This window comes from Vidua chalybeata, chromosome 9 (assembly GCF_026979565.1).
Source record: "Vidua chalybeata isolate OUT-0048 chromosome 9, bVidCha1 merged haplotype, whole genome shotgun sequence".
Classification (NCBI taxonomy): Eukaryota; Metazoa; Chordata; class Aves; order Passeriformes; family Viduidae; genus Vidua; species Vidua chalybeata.
Window position 1 is genome coordinate 27,517,935 of NC_071538.1, and position 22,642 is coordinate 27,540,576.

Below are 22,642 nucleotides of genomic sequence, written 5' to 3' on the forward strand. Positions count from 1 at the left end.
AAAACAAGTGCAGGTTCTTTAGATCCTTCACAATCCACTGAGGATTCTTCATGCTGTGCCACAAAATTTAAAGCTGAAAAACAAGAGATCCATGCAAAAGGAAATTTATTAGTATTAAACAATGAGAACCTTAATTTTCATATCTTTATCTAAAGAATGTTTTAAAATGGTGATAGAAAACCCAAAGTCTGTAAATCTGGATGCAGAACAATAAATCTCCTAGCAATGATCTACAGATAACTGAAAAAAAAAATCTCATCAGTTTCAACAAACTGTGAATCAGGCTTGAGTATATTTGTGGATAATAAACTCCTTTATATGTATTTCATAGATATGCATCTTTTTAATCTGTACTTTTATACATTCAGAAGATGAAAGAGGTGGGAAGTGCTACTTTCTGGATTTTTTCCCAATTCATTTTCTCTCTCTTGCTAATCAGTTCTCAATGATCTGACTGTGAAAATATCACCTTATTTTTCACCAATGAGATTTTATTTCTGAATACAGCATCACAGATCTGGAATAGTTTCAGTTAGGGAAAACTAACTAAATCACCAGGTCTGAATGCAAAAGAAATCTCAGACATGCCAGGTCCTAATAAAGACCCCCAGCCTTAACAGGAATAGAGGATTCTTTTGCCTTTCACAAATTCTTTCATTAATTAAACACTCAACCTTATAGGTCACAACTCTAGAGATTATTTTTTTCAAGCCTACTGCCTGTTTTACATTCAAAGAACATAGAAAATAGCATTTTTGCTTATGAGTTTTCAAAGCTCCTGGCATAATGGGAATATAAAAGCAAAATGTATGCTCTTCCCCTGAGCACTGGGGTTTGCAGAACGTGTTTTACATGTTAAGCAATACTGACAAAGTGATATTTTTAATCTCCCAACAAAACACAGGCTGGTGTTCCCAGTTGCCCCATGAGCAGTGTTTCTCTGAGCAGTTCCAGTAGCATTATTGGAATTCTACATGCATAGGTGGCTGTAATTCAGATCAGCTGATTAGAGTCTGTTTTTCTAGGTATGAAATCCTCCCAGTAAAAAAAGTCCTACATTGAAAGCCTGAAAGATTAGGTCCAGCTAGCCAATAAAACTCTAACTGAGCAAGAATTCAGAGAGAAAGATAAAGGATATCATGAAAATCAGTTTGCATCTTGTTTTTAATGTAGAAATCCAGCTCTGCTTTGATTAGGCATTCAGACAGCTCTGATGGCCTTCTGACATTTCTAAACTAACTGGAAAAATACAAAAGATGGGAGCAATATGATTGTATTTTAAAGCATAACTTCCTAAAATGCATCTCATGCAGTTAGTTTTTGGTTTGTTGTTTTAGCTTGGATCTTTTTTTTTTTCTGTAAGAACTATTTTATGAATAGAATTGATTTCTTTAGAAATATGCCACTAATGGCATTTTAATGACATTTATAATATAGAACAAGGCTAATTAAAGATGGCAAAAAATTGATTTTTACCAGTGCTATCTTTATACAGCAATAGATAACTGCAACTTCACTAATATGTAATTTTAATTTCCTACTGTCCATTTGATCAAGAACAGTTGATTAACAGGAAAATTGAATGGATTTCTAAATTTACATCTCAGTTGCCAGTTGGCAATAATTTTGTGAGATGTGATTTCCATTGCAGTTTTGCTGTGTACAACAAAGCTGTTATCACTGAGAAGGTAAAAATACATGTAGGCTCACAATTTAGAAGATACTTAAATCTTTGCATTTTGCCAAGTTGATTTTGTAACTTTATTAGTAGGAGGCAGCGTAATTCTGCCTGTGTCACTGTATCCAATCCACAGTGTGAGCACAGCATTTTCTAAGAATGCTTTCTCTTCAAATACTTGCTATGAGCTTGATCTCGTCTAGTTTGGAAAAAGGGAGGACTTTTCAGCAGTCCACTCGAAATCGGAAGAGCGTGGAAATCAGATATCAGCAGGAAAATCAAGTGGTTTCTGGATTTTCTCTGTGTGCAATAAGATGAGGCAGCACATCTTTTATGTTCAAAACAAAGTAAGGCAAAGCTCCAACTCATCAGCACACACAGCACTATTACTTGCTGTAATAGGGAGTGAGGCTGTTATTGGTGAAGCAATTTATTTCTAAGGACACATGTGAGTTTGCATTGCATAGATAGCAGGATTTAATAACAACTGTATCTCCCCACAGGAAATTGAACATAATTCTGTCATTTTTATCAACAGGGGTGTAATGTTGTCATGTTCCAGTTCCAAGGAATATACCATTAACTTATTATTCCCAAATAGTCTACATCAAGTTAATTAGACCTAATAGCTGAGTTAAGTGATAGCACTTAGTATTTATGGCATCATGCACTCACACTCGAATTCTGCAGGCTCTTAATTTGCCTGTAAATGCTTTGTTTGGGATACTCTGGGATTTTCTACTTTACTGCTAAGAGGTGGATCACAGTTTCCTCAGGCCTCAATGAGTTTAGTCCTTTTTAAGGAAGCTTTTTGTCCTTCCCTTTAAGGAAGCTTTTTGCCCTCCCTCACATGGCCTACTGTTGTTAAAGGACAGGGTCTGTAAAATGACAGCATTTGCCATTTCAGAGCTCTTTAACCACTCTCCAGCACACTGTTAATCCATCACTTTCCAAGGGATCATGTAGGCTCTCCAGCCAGACATTCCCAGCAGCACAGCTTAAATACCCCTGCAGGAAATCAGGTTTTTCTGCATAGTACAAAGGACACAGAATGAAAGCAGCAACTTTCCTTTAACATTTGTCACCTCTAAGGACTTAAGCCAATGCTGGGGCTGGACACGGTTTAGGAAAGTTGCTCTCAGAACCCAGGCAGAATTCAGAAGAAATGGAATAAAGAAATGTAGCTAACCAAGGCTGGTACTGCCTGTTCTCTACACAGAATTATTATATTTAGAAAAGCCAAGAAAAGAAAGCTCAATGCAGCAAGGGAACACAGAACTGGAGAATGGTTGAGGTTGGAAGAACCCCCTGCTCAAGCAGGGTCACCTGCAGCAGGGTTCATGTTGAATCTCATGTGCTCTACAGATGATAAAGCATCAACCCTGCAAGCCTCTACACTTGTAAGCCTGCTGAAGACTGTAGGATCCTTGCAGCAGATTTCACCTGAGCTCCTCACCCAACTGTTTCCTGAAAGAGATAATTTTATAACTCAGGCCATCACTAGAACTAATTCTGAGAACAACATGCTAAAAGCAAACCCGTACATTGCTTTCCCAAGATGAGCAAGAGCCAGTTAATTACACAGCTCCCAAATGTCATCCTTCTGGTATTTTAGCTTGTTTTGTAAGAATGTTGGTTTTTTCTAATTGACTAGAGGTGAAGGGTCAGGCTTTGATATGCTCCATATACTCATCAAAGAATAAAATGTTAAAGTATAAACACATTTCTGATCATCTCTTGGGGGCTACAGAAGATGTGTCTAAAGCATTACTGGCTGCAGTGAGGGGGGAGTGAGTCCCCCTAAAATCAGAAACTCTGAAATTCAGCATTAAAATCTTTTGCCCTTAACTGCAACCAAGGACTGGCCTAAGGACAGTGTTATGCAGTCAGGCCTAAGAACTTCAGAGAATCAGTAGCCAAAGGCTCAGGTGGTGTAGAAAAATTCCTCTTAACATCTCAATTCCAAAATGTGACATGGTTTCATGCAAACTACAGAGAGGTAAACTGGATTTTTTGATCTAAGGGGACAGCAACAGTTTGCATTTATTATGCAGCCATAGGGCTATGAGAAAAAAGTGTCATCACTGACATTTGCTACAGTACATATTCCCACAGGCCTGTGTAAGGAAAAATCCTTAGGATAATGAGACCATTCAAAAATTCCATTTCATTGCAGCTATCCTCTATTTCCAAGGGTAGGTTCTTATCACGTGTTGTTTCAGAAATCCTCATCTGCATACCCATGAAATACCCAAGTCAGAGCCATATACAACAATTAAGCAACATAAAGACAAAATTAAATATTTAAGTCTCAATAAAGAACCAGATGTATTTAGAACATGCACTTAAATTTTCTTGTCACGTGGTCTTCAAAAACTGCAATGATAAGAACAGAACCAGAACAAAGGCTGAAATGCCAGATTGATTTAATCTGGAAAAGTGAGGATTTCTGCCTTTGAACTTTGATGCAATCTCCCAGTTATACCTGACATCTACTTTCACAGAATAAAAATTTACCTCAGAGTGATGTGTCTGTGGAAATTTCTGACACAAGGTGCTCATTTAGGACAACAAACGTTTCTAAAACCTGTAAAGTAACAGGAAACTGAATTACCCTCTGGTTAAAGGTTTAGATTAAAACTCAGGAATAAACCTTATTATACAAATGGCTAAGAAACTTGTTTTTTAAATAAGTGAAGATTTAATGTTTAAAAAATATGTTATGTTTATATCAAAATACTTTTGGCATGGCTCTCTGAATTTCAACAGTGATGTACATACATGAAAACAGAAATCCACATCCTTCTTAACAGCTTGCCACTCACCCACTTGGTGCTGCAGATGGTACCAGAATGTTTTCCTAAATATCTAAGCTTCTCTAAGACAGAAGAGATGAAACAGCCTTTCTTCACCAGGAATCAACCTAAGTTTAGCTTTCAATTGTGACCTTTTTTGTTTTCAACAACTGAGGAATAGGGAAAATTTGTGTTTCATCTCTGTGCTTTTTCATCTCCTTTTTCCTTTTGAAGTATAAAGACAATTTCCAGCCAGTGTAGTATGCTAATGGCTCATTACATCTCCAGGCTAGGAAATGCTGCAGCTCCAGCTGCACAGCATTACATGGGGCTGCTGGTTCCCAAATTAATGGGAAGATTTTGATGTGGAATCCTGTAATGTTGACTTTGCTGTTTACTGAGTGAAAGCTGTGTTGGTGTCTCTAGTGTGATAGTCAGTCAGACTATCACAGAAATACAGAAACAATTGGGTCAGAAAAGAACTTTAAGATCATTGAGGCCAATCGTTACCCCAGCACTGCCCTGTTCACCACCAAACCATGGCCCTCAGTGCCACAGTTGCACTTCTTTCATTCAAAATCCTCCAGGATGGTGACTCCAGCACTTCCCTGGGCAGCCTGCTCCAGTGCTGACAGCCCTTTTGGTGTAGAGATCTGGGAGAAGAGACCAACCCATGGGTTGGTGAGTGACTCAGGTGCAGGACCTGGCACTTGGCCTTGTTGAACTTGGCAGAGCTGACCTTGGCCCATCCTTCCAGCCTGTCCTCGTGCAAAGCAGCCCCTCAGTATAAAAGAGCTGTTTGACACCTGCTCCTGCACACTTGGAGAACATTTTATAACCCCAAAGCACTTTAGAAGCATTAGCAGAATTCACTATGTGAGCCAACCAAATGGGAAGGGAAGGATTTTGCTGTGATATCTGCCAATATCTGAAAATAAGTAAATTCCTTCAACATTTCCTTTTTCATCTGAAGGAGCAAGAAGACTGACCAGCTGCAGAAGCTTGTCAGCTGACACTCAAACACAGGTAACAAAACACAGGATGACACTAAAACTTTTTTTGTATAAGGAAGCTGGGACTGGTGAAGGTATTTTGAATGTAAAATGTTCAGTTCACTGCTTAAAATTCACAGGGAGAAACATTACAATCATGCAGGGGCTCTTTGATGGACTGTGTGAAATGAATAGGTGTTAGCTATTGATTTATGATGGAAAACAGACAGTTCTCCCTGCTAAATATCACAACCTGGTTACCACTTGTCCTGTTCCGAATTTTAATAGAATTGACACAGGTTTAAAGAAATTTAAACTTGAAATTAAAAAATAATATATAACTATGTGCAATAGTCCCATTTATAAGACTTGAAAATGCAACAGAAATTGTAAAATAAGAACTCCTAGCTTCTATTTGCAATACTGGAACAAAATCTACTGCACAGCATTCACCAGAAAAAAAAAAATCTGTTAACAATTGTGACTATCAACCATTAGCCTTAAGTTGTAGAAAAAAAAAATGATTCTGTAATGAAAACAAAAAAAAAAAAGTGATCTATTTGGCTTTCTGCCTAGTCACAATGGTCCATCAAAAGTAGAAATGCTATGAAATAATGAATCTCTGACTTAATAGCTCTTAGATACTGCATCTTCCATCTCTCTAGAAGAACTGAAAAACAAATAGTGTTCTTACAGAAATAACACAGATATTACCAAGTACCAGAGTAAAACAGCCCCTACTTTATCAGGCATTAAGGACAAACAGCACCACAGGGAGTCACACCTGATCCTAACTTTGGGCACAGTTTAATCACGTGTCATCTGTGATGAGAATTGCTTCTGCATGGCCACCCTTGTGTGGCAGGAGAGGAGGGCAAGTAACAACCAAGACAAAAAGCACAAATAGGATAAGCTAGGCAATGAATAAAACCTGGATACTCAATGGAGAAAATTATAAAATGATACCAAGGTAGTCTTGTCAGTCCAGAAGGCTCAGAGAGCCACACACAAGAAATGTATGAAAATGTCTGCCTTGTGGCAGAACAGTCACTCATAGCTGAAGTTGCAGTCCTCAAAATAGCTAAACACCTTCTATTCAATACCAGAATCGAGGTGAAGTTATCTAAAAATCCATCAAATCACTTTCTCTCAACAAGCATCAAAAACTTTCCTTTAGGTTTGAAAAGATATGTACTATGTTGATCTAGATGAGCAGCTTCAAGGAAAATCAGCATTCAAAAGAAAACTTATGCAAATTTAAGTCATTTGGGTTTTTCAAATAGCTAAATTAGTCCCAGGTATTTTAAAGATATTGTGAATCTTTCCAAATTAGAAGGGACAATAATATTTTGACACAAATATTTGACACAAATAGCCCTGAGATGTATGCTTCCTCAAAAAGTTTTAGAAGAAAGACAAATTGCTTATGTCTTTAATTGCATGAAGTATGTGGGGAAATCATTAAAGTACATACAGAGTATGGATGAGAAGACATTTAAATGTCAGCAATTTCATTAATTTTATAACAGAAGACCAAGAGCTGGCAGAGTAGAGGGTAACAAAGCATGAATGGCTGTCATTAGGGGCTAATAGAGTATTAGAGTGGCTCTGGTTTTGTAAAATTCTGTAAAACTGGTTTTGAGGTACAGGCAGAAACACAGCATTGTGTTACCATTGCTGTGTACAAGTTACCAACATCCTCAAATCATCCAAGTCAGGCCCACTGTAGAAAATGATTCATGATATTGTGATTATTGACTCTGCTGCCTGAACTCCGTGGTTTATGGACAGGACACAAAGACTTATCATGGCAATGCAAGTGTCTCATGTGCTTTTAGCAGGGCTTTAATCCAAAATCTACTTTAGAAAATAAAAATGCTCGGTTTGTGCAAAGGAAACAAAGCAAGGAAAGCATGGGGTGCACTTCAAGGCATTAAAAGGATGAGTCAAAAATTCACAATGGTACTATGGTTAAGCTTTAGCAAAGCTGGTAACCACAAGTGGTCACAAGACAGGTTACAAGTAACTTGATAGCATCAACCTTTATAAAAGATAAGGAATCACTCCTGAGCACTAGAATATTTTCTTACACACGAAAGGATAAACCTGGAAGACTATAAATGACAAACAAATTCATTAACTTTAGAGATGAATAATTCAGACTCAAAATTCCTATCTTTCCTGAGCCCCACTTTCTCCATGTGAGGGAGTCAGTCTGCCTGTACAAAGTGGTGTCAGAAAAACAGTGACGTGCACTTGTTCAGAATTTTCTTCCTTAAGATGGGTATTTCAGTCCTTGTTTTCAGAGGACATGGGATTCCAGTTGGAATCTCCAGTCTATGGAGATCAGGCTTAAAGGATACAGAAGTCACAGTCATCCTTCCCACAAGAAAATATTCCCTCCCCAACACAATGGGGCAGCTTCAAGTGATCACGGGACATTTCACTGCTCCCTCTTGCTGGAGCAGAAATAGCAAGACTGGCAACCATAATTCTGTGGCACAAATTGCTCTACCAAAATTTCCAAAATTTAGTTCATGTTGTCTCATAGTTGCGCTTATATACCAATTAGTTACTATAAATGTGATAAATACACTTTATACAGATTAGCAGTTCTAGGTGTTTTAAAAGCATTTAAGTTTTTGTGTTTTGATTTAATAAAGTAATATATGGAAAGAATGTGTCTTGGATTTCTTGAAGGAAAGACACTGCATACCCACCTAGACAAGAGACAAGAAGTGTTTTTGGGGAAACAATATTGCAGATGCAGTAAACACAAAATCAATTAGATTTTGATCAATATCCTGAACAGTTTGTCAAGAAGCATTAAGACAAATCAGTAATCCATCAACAATGACAATACCCCAAGTATTTTACCCACACTATCTATAAGAATAAACAATGACAAGCAAAAAATGAAATTTTTTCACTTCAAGAGCATGGTCCTTGAGACTAAAAATCAGACCCCAGAAAGGTGTTGTTTGGGAGTTTTTTTTTTGCATGTTTTTTCCTGAAAAGATAATAAGAATTTTAATTCAATATTATTTATTTGTCCCTGTTATTCAGTTCCTGGATAATTAGAAAAGAATTTTCATCCCTTGTCAGGCAAAATACTGTGTGGAAAGCTAATGATGCCACCCTCAAAATATCATTAGGTTACTTGATGGAGAACATGATTTATGTATGTTATGGAAGCATTTACTCCAGGGATCTTTTTCAAGAGCAAAATTTTGTTCTCTGATAAACAGAAATGTAATGACAGGCTATTACTTTTAGGTGGCTGAAGTTTGATTTCCTAGAGTTACAAAGAGAGTCTGCTTTTGTTCTAATAGCATGATATATTTCTGTGGTGGAAATAATTAATGACTGTGCAAATTTTGGCCAGCACTGCACTGGGAAACACTATTCAGTATTCTTACACACAGGTAAGTTTTAGAGTAAGTCAAATTCAACCTACATTTTCAGAAAGCAGCAAAGAAAACTTACCTCCAATTCCTGCATATTCAAAGGCTTTATACCTGGGCAGAAAAAAGTTTTACTTTTTGGATCTGTTTAAAAATTAGGTTCAGTTACTTCTTTAGTCATAAAGAAGTAGCCAGAGAAGTATTTAATTCCTGAGAAAAGATGAAGGTAGAGAAGTGCCTTCACTCACAGCTACTACTGCAGAACTGTGCCATCACCCACTGAGCTGAACAGCACCCTGTGAAGGAGGTTAACTGATGAAGCTGTTCTTAAGTCCCAAAAGAAAGAGAAAACCCAATGATCAAAGGCTTGGAGGTTTTTCTCCCCTTCTCCCCTCCCCACCAGTAGCAGCATAATTTGCTCCACTAAAGTCTTACATCTAAGAGAAGTATGAATCCAGGCATCTAACTTTTCCAACGACTTTACAGGTGAAATATTTCAACTGATAATCACAGAAAAAAAGCCCAAACCACTTGCAGATAAAAAAGCTTGGGACTTGCACATAAACTCACTTGGGACACACGGAGTGAAAGGCAAGGCAGCTCTAAGGTGCAGTTTACAAATTCACACACCATGAGACAGCAGACTCTTTATTTTGGCTCAGGGTAACCAAAGAGTTAAAAGTTTGGCTGTTAACAGACAATAAATGAAAATTTTATGCCCCAAAGATGCAGAGAACATACACAGAATCCTTACCAATTATGAGCAGGTTAAATACAGGTTAAAAACTCTTGCTCCTTATCTCCCTACTATGGAAGTTCCGATACATGGAAGAGAACATATGTGAACTTTTAATGTGCTATTTTCTTATACTAGATCATGCAAGCAGTACTAGAACTGCCTGCTTCACCACATCAGCTGTGAACCACCCTTCTCATTTTTTATGACCCTGGAGGTTTCTCCCTTTCCCTTGTGAGGCTGCCACACATTTGGCAGTCTGAGTGATGTGAGGAGTTCCTAGCACAGAAGGTGTCACTGTCAGCACTGGAGGCTACGTTGGTATGACAAGCAGAGGAATATTAACCACAGTAAAATATCCAAGATATGTAAAGCTCAGCAAAAAGGCTGAAGTGTTTAAAGCTATCTCACAGACTCCTCCTATTCTCTTTATCTTCGGACCATAATGTATCAAAATTCTTTGGCTTGGCTAAGATTCTCAGTGAAATGCAACTTTATAGACAATAACAACTGAACGCTTGCAGAAGGCATCTGCAGAATTGGTTTGGAAAAAATTAGAAATATTTAAACAGTACTGGGCATAAACATTTTCTTTACAAATGAGCACTGAATCTGTATATTTGTATACTGAATCAGTTATATTTGCATTTGTTCATTTCACACCTTCATCAGACTGATGCTAATACAAGTAACCTTAGGGTATGAAGGAAATTAAATTGCTGAAAGTATCCAAAAGCATTTTGCTAACCTCAAGCTACTTGGGAAATAAGGTACAGCTCTGCAGACTTTTATTGTGAAGTAATCATTATAATTTACATCCCTGGGTTCTTACAGGTACATGTAGCCAAATGCTTCTAAACCCTTGAGTCCAGTTACCTCATGATAATCATGCCAGTTGGTGCCAGATTTAGTTTTACTTAAAATACAATGCTCAGAGTTAAAATCAACACTTTCTGAATCTAGAGAAACCTGTAAACTTTTTTTTTTCCTTCTGGGTAACTATGTGAGATGTGAAGTCCTTAATAAACAGCCTGTCAGCTGTGAATTTCTTTCCAGAGGTCAAAAACTCTGAGTAGTTTAAACTGTTTTTAAGGAAAAAACCCAAACTTATTCCTTCAAAAGAAAAATCATTCCAGAGCTGGTAACCACAAGTGGTCACAAGACAGGTTACAAGCAACTTGATAGCATCAACCTTTATAAAAGATAAGGAATCACTCCTGAGCACTAGAATATTTTCTTATTACATACAAAAGGATAAAGTTGGGTATGTTCAAACCTGAGTGCAAGGTGAAGCCACTGAGGGATGCACAGGACTTTTTAGATCAGTGAAACAGCAGAACCTTCTTCTTTCTGCAAAGTTTGGACTTCCCTCCTGGCACTCTGAACTTCCAGCTGACTTTCCATGCCTGCAAAGGTAAACTTTTGTGAACCACAGGAAACTGGCATTGTACATCTGCTTTGATCCATAGTGAGATGTGGCAATATATTAAGGAGAACCATTTCCACACAGCAAGTGAAATAAGTTTACTGAGAAGTGAAATAAATTTACAGAACCCATTATACAAAGTCCCAGATGCCTCAAGAAGTAGTGGTGTAAAGAATGCTGATATGTAACCTGAATAAACAATATCATCACACACACTACAGAAATTCACAGCTCCTGAGGGGATATCCATCTGAAAGCTTCATGAACAATCACAAAAAACTGCTGACATATGCATTGCCCAGCAAATAGCAGGTTGCACTATAGTGACTTTTTATTTTGAATTTCAAAGGCTTTTGTAGTGTGCCACATTACTGAGTACAGGGCAGATGCATTTCCGTGGAGGGCAGATGTTTAGGTATCTGGATTACCAAAAGTGGAATACAGAGATTTGAACCTGGAAATTTCACCTGTAAGAAATACTTTGAAATTCTTCAAAACAAAAAAAAACCAATATCCTCAGTCTACGTTAAATGATGTTATAATATTATCCCATTTTAGCCACTGACACTAAGAAGGATTTTTGCTTTCAAAGTGACTGAGTTTTCCATAACTTGATCTGTCATGTGATAATTTGCTTTGCAAATTTCAGATATTGTAACACTCACACTGGAACAAGTGTGAGATGTGGTACCTGTGTGTTAAATAACTTGGAATACTTGCTCTTTTGTTTTTTGTTTTTTTTTTTTAATTTATTTTGCTTTACCTGGATTTATAACACATGACCAACTAAGGCCCTTGAAGGGTACAGTACAATAACAAAGAATTCTACCAAATAGTCACAGATTGAGTGTGCATGCCTGGATGTTTCATCACCAGATGAACAATACATTAAAAATATAGTTAAAACTAAGATTTCTTGAAACTTGCAGGACTGACTTGCCATAAAAGCGTGAAAAACTTGGACAAAAGAATATTTTAGGGCACAAAATCTATTTGTGCTATAGATTTTACTTTGTGTTTTCACTGTAGAAATCAGCCACCATAATAATTCACGTTTTAGAAGAAATGTGTAAGCTAAAATATCTTTTTCTAGAAGTGATCAGATTCCTGCTGTCTTTTGAGAAAACATTGCATATAGAACAAGAAAACCTGTGGTCATTAATGTTTGAGACTTACTCCAGCACAGGGAATGAAAAAATAATAAAAGTGTTATTTTTTTCCCCCCCATATTCCATTCCAAATCTCACTGAAACAAATAGAAATATGTCAAGGTGTGAGAATTTGCAAGAACAGCCTGTAAATCCAGGAAATATCCCAAACTCATGCTCTTAGGAAGCAACCCAACTGCAATGGCATTTCTCTGAGAGCTCCTGTACGTCACACAACAAATACAGTTACCACTGCCCATCTCAAGCAGGAAGCTCACAACTCACAAACTCATTGTCATTGTGTTGCATCTGGCACTTTTTAAAACGACTCTTTAAGCTGAAATTAAATTTTAGCCTTTACAAAGCTTAGTCTGTTCCAGTTCTGGGAGAGAGACCCCATGTGTATCTCCTGTTCCACCCTCCATTTCCTCAGCCTTATCATTGCTCAAAGCTTTGGAGCAGGCAGCTTCTTAAACACTATCAACTGAATCCTGCTTTCATTTTTTAGAGGTCTTTAATCTTAAAACACCAAAATTGTTTTATTAGATTTAACTTTGCCCCTTAATCCTGGAATCTCAGACCTTAACTAACACCTCATATCTCAATATGGTGCTCCTCATGTTCCTCGCAAGGAAACTCCTTCTTCCACCTTGTAAATGCTACATATACTAATTATTACCTCAGATCTGGATTGAACTGTTAAAATCCCTCTACTGAACTGATGTGGAATCTCAGAAAATACATGAGAAACTTGTTACTGAAGATTTTTAGTATCTCATCAACCAATGTGGTGGGATTTGGCCCAGAAACTACCTTGAAACCCATCCCTCACTTGCTGAGACAGACTAAGAATAACTTAACAGAGCACACAATTCTTACCAGCTCCAACATTATTTATTGGGAACTAAATCACATGGTAGCAAGCAGAGGCTTTCTATTATTTAGAAAAATGAGAACCCTTGTAGTGCACAGTTCTAATATATATCAATGTTAAATTAGGAAATTAGCATTCTAAGATACGCACTTTTTAAAATCAGTATTTTAGGTAGCAGGACTTCATTGTAAATGCAAACTCTACTTCAAAATCAGTGGAGAAGTAATGAAATTCATATTTTTTCCTGTGTCCCAAAAATTTATGCTGGTTTACCATTGCATCAAAATAGAATAACTACATTTTACAAATATTTTAGAAATTTCTATTGAAGCTGAACATTAAGCACTATTATTGGATACTCCCATGCTAAAACATTATGCAAGACACATTGGTTGTTCAATTCCCATTAGGAACTGAGAGACAATCCTGGAGCTAAAATACGCCAAATATTGAACCTGAGTTCAGCCACTTTGGGTAAAGCAAGAGTTTATTTTCATGGAACAATGGAAAGAAAATGGAGGCTTCTGAGAAAGCCTTTTCTGCTTTCTACTAATAAATAAGAAGAATAAATATAATTTTAAAAAACCTACCCACCACATTTCAGTCAGCTTTGAGCAAACCCTGAATCTTTCTAGTCAAACACCTCAGAAACTCTCCCATGTACCTAAAGCATTTTATTTACTGAGACCTATGGCAGTAGAGAACACATGTCCAAGATTTATAGTTTGGAGCTTTGAAACACAGCTGAGCAGCATTCAGAATAATCTTTTCATTAAAAAATTACCTTAGATCATAATGCTGTGAACAAAAGAAAAACTTTTTTTAACAGAAAACAATTATATTTTTGTTCATCTGATGCAGTACAGTCATGGTAACTCTCTGGATAAGAGGACAAAGGCTAACAGCCATTTGCTCACTTCCTCTGGTGTGATCTTAGTAGTTTCAGCATCTTCTGAAATGATTTCTCTATGGCCACTTTGAAAAGTTATACTCACCAAAAGAAATGAGTAATAAATTATAATAAATACTCAATCCTGTTAAAAACAAATAGCTTTCCCCCAAAGGGTAATGTAAAAGATCTCAGGTTTACTTTAAACATTTTTTGAAAAATCTAAAAATATTGGGTAAGAGAGATTGTCATGGAAAGGGAAGCAAGCAAGTGAATGTTCTTTTCCTTTTACTTCTCATCCTTCTCCAGAATGCATCAGAAGCAATTTTGATCATTTCAATCTCTTGCTGTGCAACTTGCTATAAGTCATAAGAAAGGTGGTATTTATATATCCCAAAGCTAAGCTGGTCCTTCCCATGGCAATCTGTGCCTCCCTCTCCTTCTGCTGCTGCTGGGTGAGTGCTTGAAAGGAGACCCTGGGCTGCCAGAAGGTCTGGAGCCAGGCTGAGGATTGTGACCTGTGCACTTCAGACTGGATCATCCCTCTGACAGTGCCTGGGCAGAACAGGCTCCGGCTCCCCGAGGCAGGAGGAGCTGCAAAACACCTCATGGGTGAACCTCCTGCCTTCAGAACAAAATATCATGTCAAAGCCAACCCGTGGGGCTACAGAGTCTGTGCCTATATCAGCCTAATTCTTTCAAATGCTCAAGGATTACCTTTTCCCTTCCTCATCTCACTCTTTAGATAAGACTTCTCCCAAGTAGCAAAGTTCCCATGGACTTAAACAAAAACCATGAAGAATGGCTTGAAGAATGGAATTCCATGAATAATGGAATGAACCACCAAGAACAATTACTTGTGACAGCACTGCTCCCTGACAATTTGGGATCAGAAAGGAACACTTCTATGAAGAAGATGCCAGAATCAAATATAAAAGACACACTGTACAGGTAGAAAGCCACCAAGATGAAATTTCACTTTGGGGAGGTAGCTGCAGTGACAGGCACCTTAAACTTCTTGGACAGATGAAAATAAAGGTGATGAAATCAGTAACTCTCCCTTCATAATTACTCATTAAAATAAATTGTTTTGTTCACCTCACAACAGCTGAAAAATTCATTCTTCTAAATGACTGTAGTACTCAGCAGCACATAGGTATTTTTAACAGAAAAAGTTGTATATCATGGTGTGCCCAGCAGAAGAGCAAAATTTCACCTGCTATAAATTTGTTTAGTTCTACTGACTGTCAAGATTTTCATTTACATCAGCTGTATCTAAATCTAAACAAGTTTGGCTCCAGCAAGACATGCCAAAAACCCAGGCAAAGTATCTATAATTAGAAAAAATATTCTCATTAAATTACAGGTCAACATATGTTCATTCATGTCAGTTTTCTATCCTTTGGACTACTCAACATGAACTATCAAACAAGAGCAAGCTAGAGTTTTTGGGGCATCTGAAGAGATCTTTGTTCCCATAATTAATCTCTTTTGATAACTTATTGCTATTCACTATACAGTGATCAATGACCATTTGCACTACTGCAAATACTTTCATTACATGTCACTAACAGAAAGACTTATTTCCAGAATTTGAAAGACATCTTCAAAAGGCTGTCTTTTGGTATGAATAGAAATTTTAAAAGGTAAACAAAGGAAAATAAGATGCATTTAAGAAAGAGCATAATCTGCACAATTAGAGGAACAGACAACAAACCTTGGCCAACTTGCACACTAATGTAGTATTTCTCTCAAATTTTAAAGGTAAAGTATAGAAGGCCCTGCTTGAAAAGAGTCAGATGGGTGATGTCCTCAGAGCACAGAGAGAGAAAGGTCACTTCTCTTTGTATGTATTTTTGGTGACAAACACTTCTAACTGTGTAAAAATATGATACTTTTTCCTCATTATTTTAATTCAAGCTGCCTTCCCTACCATCAGTGTGGTTTTATGCCAGATGCTTTTCAGTCATTACTTCATGAACAAAGAAAGAACAACATGAAGAAGAGTGTGAGAAGGATTTAGGTAGCAATTTACCCAAGGTGTCTTTCCAACAGTGAAGTCAGTTATCTCAGCATGGTCAATTATCTTGATCATGTTCTCTCACTCAGCTGTGCTTTAAGCTCACCACTGTGTTCAGGTGATGCAGGAGGGTTTGTGGTAAAGAGCAAGACAGAAATTGTCATTCAGAGAGCTTTTAGGCAGCTAAAAATCCCCAAAACCACCTTCACAACAACAAAAGCCAACACATGTGAGCAAATCTCTTTGTAGATAGTAAAAAAAATCCTTGTAGTTGAGGAGGAAAAAGTGTAATTTCCATTGGATATATTTCTTATGTTTTCACCTGATCTATTAACTGCATTAACAGTGATCCACATCCATTAACAACTGCATACACAGATTGATAACAAATTTTGTTTTACAGAAATCAAACAGATAAAGAAAACATTCACGTAGGGCAGAAAAGGACAGAAACTGTTCCTCAAACTATAAACAGTTTCCATATACTATGAAATGGAGAAGGAGGAAAAACAATTTTCATTACATAAATTTGGAGAGTTACTCAACTCCAGGGATATAACTGTTTTAAAAAAATATTCTTTAAAAATGAAAATATTTTTCATAATTACAATAATGTCTTTTCCAATTTCAGTTGAGTTGCACAAATTGAAACTATATAAATGCAAAGGCTTTGAGATCAGGTAATGAGCTCTCATTCAGTAGCATTTAACTTGATGTAGGTTCTAGTAATTTAGCCTGTAGCCTGCACTGAACTACAAAGTGAATTTGTCTAAACATGATTTAAATGTATTTTGCATATTTTGTATTCTGAATTTTAAAAGGGGAAAAAGAAATGGATTTAATTTTTTTCTTTCTTACATCAGGAGATAATTTCAAAGTGGAACACAAAGAGATTTGCAGACAAAATGCTTTTTCGACCTTCAAATCCAATGCTTTTCTACTGGTTATTTTAATTATTAACAATCAAATTCCATGCTTTTCGACTGGTTATTTTAATTATTAATAATTTTAATGAGGTTGAAATTAAATATGGTAGCTGACACACATTCCAATCAGTGTGTGTATTGGTTTTAGCCCAAATAGGAATCTGAGGTAGTTTGTCATATTGCATGAAAACACACATTTTCATAAAAAACTATAGGACATGCAACAAGATTTTCTAAGTTCCAGATAATAGTTTCATTTCTTTCCGAGAATAGTTATGCTATGAACAGAAAAGCAGAGATGACTGTCAAACACAGGTAATTATTGCAGAAATATGCACTAAATTGAAGATTTCTGCTTGCTGTTATCAACTTCGGGATAAACAAACTCAGTTCCTTGGCTTTTGCAAGCAAAGCAGAGAAAAAAATCCTGGGATTCAATTTAATTATTCCCATTTAATGACTTGTATTTTCATCAATGAATACAAACAATATAAAGGAAAAAAATATGGGCTTCTGTAAACTTTTCATAGAATTTTATTGAAGGAATATTTAAGTAGTAATCCCCCTGTGTACCACATATAGGAAAAAATCTTCACCCCTGCAAATTGGGAGCCGTTTCAAAGGCAGAGTCTTTTTTAACATGAAACATTTCTTTTGTCACCAATATCTTTGGAACACAAGCCCTGTGAGGAACGTTTGAAGGAGCTGGGGGTGTTCAGCCTGGAGAAAAGGAGGCTCAGAGGTGACCTTATCACTCTACAACTTCCTGAAGGGAGGTGCAGACAGGTGGGGTCGGTCTCTTCCACCGGGCAGCACTGACAGAACAAGAGGACACAGCCTCAAGCTATGTCAGGGGAGGTACAGGTTGGATATTAGGAAAAAAAAATTCACTGAAAGAATAATAAAGTACTGGAATTGTCTTCCCAGGGAGGTGGTGGAGTCACCATCTCTGGATGTGTTTAAAAAAAGACTGGACACGGCACTTGGTGCTATAGTCAAGTTGAGGTGTTAAGGCATGGGTTGGACTTGATGATCTTAGAGGTCTCTTCGAACCTCATTATTCTGTGATTCTGTGATTTTCTCTCACTCATGACTAGTCAAGTGATATGGTTTTACTCACTGCAAAGAGGAGAAAGAAGAAACCCCAGCTGTGGGGAGGTTTTGTGCACTCCCTGGGCAGCATGGGCCTGTGCTCTGGAAGTGCTTCTGCAGGTTGCAAAGGGCTGTTTGCTGATGGAGCACTGTGATGTCCCATGGCTCTACACAGGAGACAGAACATCCAGAAGACGTGGGGGTGTTCATGCTGCTGTCAAATAGCCTGGAAACAAACTTCACATGGAAGTCTGGGGTCACTAAGGAAGACTACAGCACAGCTGAAAGCTCCCTGTGCCTGAATAGAGCATACCAGGACTACAAAGCTATTGCTGCAAACCTGCATGGATCTTATTACATACCCAAAGTCTGAACAGATTCTCTTCAAACTTTGAGTATTTCTGCACAGAAGGTTTGATCCATTTGTTTCAAGTTCCTATGCATACTGCACTGCTGACTGAGGCACCAAAATACCCTCCTGACTTGTCTTGAGCTGATCAGACACAAAGAAAACATTTCCCCTTTTGTCAAGGTCAAGAGGTTCTTATCACCATTACCTTACCACTCAGGCCATTGCCTGCAACTATTTGCTCTCAAAACCTCTTATGAGCTGCAACTAAATTCCTAAATATGGTTTTCCTCATAAACTCCTCAGACCTGAACAGTTTGTACAAGCAACAGCTCTGCAGGAGCAGGTCAGGAGGTGCAGGGAATAGTGACCATCCTCACAGCAACAGCACGTGCTGTCACACCTACTCTGAGAAAGAGCAAAGCAACTAAAGACCTTTCTGTTTAGTTCTCTGTCCTAATCCCAAATTTAAGCAACCTTCATCCCACAACTTGCCATCATTTTCACATTCTTTGCTCCTTTCCTACAAACTTTGCTTTGAAGTTGAGTTTCAAGGCAGGGGCGCAGTGAGCTCCAGCACTGCTGCAGAAAACACCCAGAGTGGCAGCAATTGAGTTCTTCCACTGAACTAAACCATGGCTTGGGTAACAGCAGCCAGACAGGAATGTTCATGTCAGAAATCTATTAGCAGAATCAAACTTTAATTTATGCAATGATTTCTAGCATTGGTCTGGAAATACTCTTCGTTCTCAGCCAGAATCTAAATTTCTAAGTGTAAATATTAGAAAAAACAGCTGGGCTGAATCATTTTCCAGCACCTCTTTTTGAGGTAACAAGTGTGATTTAACAGCAGGTAAACAAAGAGGGACATCATTCTCAAAACAGAAGTTATTGTTATGATGCAAAGCCATCATCAAAAGCTGAGTTTCTGGTTCTCACCTGGCTGGTTTGGATGTGCCTCCCAAGGACAGTACATCTCTTACAAGATATCAGTGCAGGTGCTAATTACAATAAGATGGGCCAGTCAGAGAAGAGCTCAAGAAGCTTGAAGGAAATGTGTTAATTTGTACAGAAAAGCAGTATCACCATCACCCACAATTCCTGTAAGTAGCTTGTATGTGGATGGTATTGCTTGTGGTTTCACTTTTTCACGGGGGCCCATAAGAACCACACAATGCCCAAAAATCACATAATGCTTTCATTGGCATTTACATTCTTTAACAGGACTTTTAAAAATAGAAATCTTACTTTGAACTGAGCATTTCAACCCTAAAACCATAACAGTCCTTTCTCATCCCCCTAATGGGTTTGGCTTGCTGGGACACAGAGCTGTGCTCCAGCTGTGAAACTACAGCCTGGAATGCCAGAGCTTGGCCTGAAAGGGTGCCTGAATCCAGGTGCAGATCATTAAAGACAAATGCAGATTGCCCTCTGCTCTTTTTTCCCTGTAGCTCCCTAGAATAGGTGAATACTCCCCCTCTCCCTCTGCGTGTATGTTTTTTTTTTTAATCCATAATTTCCAATGTCTGAAAAGACATAAAATGAGGGCAATCATCCTTTTAATGACAGCAACTTTGACAGGCAGGACTTGAAACCAGGGCCCTCAGTGCATCACAGAGAGAGGGGCAGGCAGTCACTGCTGCCATCCTCCAGGCAGAGACACACACCCATTAAAATCACAAGCAGCTGCACTTTAAGAGACATTTGTGCATTACTAAGCAACCTATTGTAATAAAGAAAAATATATTGTGCTGCAGCAAGGATTATGAAATACCTAAGAGAGCAGTAAAACATAATTAATAGGATATTGCAGATTTATAAAGCTGTAATGACATAAATTTGCTGTTCATAATTTAAATTAAACTGAACAGTTCTATGTGCTCTTCACAGGCACTGTAAAGGCAGGTGAGCTCTTTCAATACCAATGTTTTTCTGAATATGGCTTTTGCCTACAATTAACACGAGGGTGACTCAGAAGAAATCTTTTATATTTGTGCTTTATGGAACCATCTTAACTGTACAGAGGTGGGCAACAAAAATTCATAAATCCGGTTGGTAAAGAACATTATTTATCACAAAATGTTTAACAATAGAGTTCAGTATTGTGACTTTTCAAACTGATGAAAGGTCTTTAAAAAAAAAATAAATTGGGACTTTTCCATAGCAAGACAGCAGATGACAAGCCAGGCTGTGGATCAGGAACACACTGACTAATTTCACTCGTGCAGACAGCTGCAGCACAGGAATGCACTCCTGGTGAAAACTCAAAATATTTGCTAGGGACCACTGAGGATCACGCAGTGAATACTAAATTCTCAGCTGGCTCTGTACAGCCAACTGTACAGCTCATAACCACTTGATCTAGAGTTCCAAAGTTACTCTAATTGCTCAGAAAACTTCTCTCTGAATCTGTGCATCAGAACAGAAAACAAAGGCGTTACCTCACGATCTGCAGGAACATGTCACAATTTGAAAAACATAAGGAAAAGTATATTCAAAATTAAGATGCTTTATTCATTGCAGATGAGTATATCCATCTAGCATGGATGCATTTTCCTGCCTGTCACCAAATCACTCCAGGGCTTTGCACAGATTTGGCTAATGAGACACCTACAGTCAGTTTGTGCTGGCTCTAAATGGAGCTGTGCCAATTCACACAGGAGAATCTCCTGTCACCTCTTTATTTGTTACTATCATCTCTCAACTATATGAAGACCATTTTAATGCCTTTGGTGTAGTAAATATTTTACCTCTTTTAAGGCAGGGTTTGGAGTGTTAAACATGTTTAAGATGAACTATTCAACTGAAATTAACCATTTGATTAGATTCAGTGTGAAAGGTTTTTAATTTCGTCAGGATTTGAGAACAGATTGCTCTCACTGAGAGAGCTTTCCATGCCTCTTAAACCACAGATAATTTAATTTATAAATGACATGAAGGGAAAGGAAGTGCTAAAACCTAGCTTTAATCTTTCTTGTATGGTATAAGATGATTGGTCAATAATTTTTCAGTATTTTTATTTTACAAATTTTAGAAGGATAAGTATAGATTATCCTAGTAGTTTAATTTTCCAAAATCTCTTTCTTTCTTGCCAAATATTCAGGGTTTTCTGCCATTTTCCACTGTGAGCTTCTCCAGAAGCTCAGCAAAACCAGTGAATGTTCTTGACAGGTCCTCCATTATAATTTATAATTTTTAGTAGCTGAAGTGGTTTTGCCTCACTAAAACTGACTGTCAGATAATTCCAAATGATCAAAAAGGAAAAAGACAGGTGGCCAAATTCTGAAGCAACAGAAGATGAAAATCAAGTATCCCCAAGATACAGCCCCAGTAATCCAGAAACAGACATTGATTCAGTTTGAAATTATGTTTTTTTCAGAGACAGCACTAAGAGAACAGAACAGCAAAACAGTCATGTGGAGCTATGGCATAACTTCAAGTCAGAATCAGCTTGGGTGGGAAAAGAACGAGGGGCACTACACCCATCAGGTAAGAAAAATAGCTTGGGAAGGAAACAAAGAAATCTCAAGACAAAGAAACAAACAAAACCCAACCAAATAACCTCTCCCCCCCTAAATCCCCTAGTATCAGTTTCTGAGATAAAGAGTCAATCATTCTGGAATTACCAGGAATGCCATATGATAGGCTAGAAATGAACTTCACTACTCTAAACTTACAGGGAATTATTAAAATTGCCTCACTGGAATGATGCCATGTACATATTGTAAGTGTTAAGGAGCAGATTAACTGAAATGAGAAAAATATTTTAAAAATAAATCTATAAAAGTTTTAGTCAAGTGGTCTAAATTGAGGTATTTGGTCATAGAACAAATTTGAGGGTTTATTATTACCAGTATTAAAGGGATCCTTATTTGGGATCTGTCAGTTTTCAAAATGTTATTTTTTGCTCAGTTCATCTTCAAAAACATTTTGGATCCTGTGATACAATCCAGAGAAACCCCTGTGGGCAATTTTCAGATTTGTGCCAGGTTAAAAATAATTTGTGTGCAGCTTTGGAACGATGAGGTTGGTTTTGAAACACGTCTCTTATCTTTACTTCTGGTGTGACCCAAATGAAAGAAAACACCAGTTCTGAGCTCCCAGAGGATGAAAACCGAGGCACAGAAACAGTGGGATTCCCAGTCCCTGTGGCTGAACAAATGGGGATACATCTCAGGGAAAACACTCCTAAGTTTTATGGAAATGTGAAACAATATCTGAATCTATAATCAAGGCATTTACAATCTAAAATCTTGGGGAAAAGCTGAAAATCAGCCAGCTGTGAAGCAGAAAGTAACACATAAACAAGTTGC

The 22,642-nt window shown here is 37.6% G+C and overlaps 1 long non-coding RNA gene across 1 annotated transcript in view; it reads right to left on the minus strand.

The window, feature by feature from the left end:
- Positions 1–2,886: 2,886 nt before the first annotated feature.
- Positions 2,887–22,642, minus strand: part of LOC128792508 (uncharacterized) — a 323,910-nt gene continuing 304,154 nt past the window's right edge. The window contains exons 5-7 of the long non-coding RNA XR_008432428.1: positions 10,882–11,011; positions 4,196–4,265; positions 2,887–3,145 (exon numbers count right to left, since the gene is read on the minus strand). This is a non-coding gene — a long non-coding RNA (uncharacterized LOC128792508). The remainder of the gene's footprint in view (positions 3,146–4,195; positions 4,266–10,881; positions 11,012–22,642) is intronic.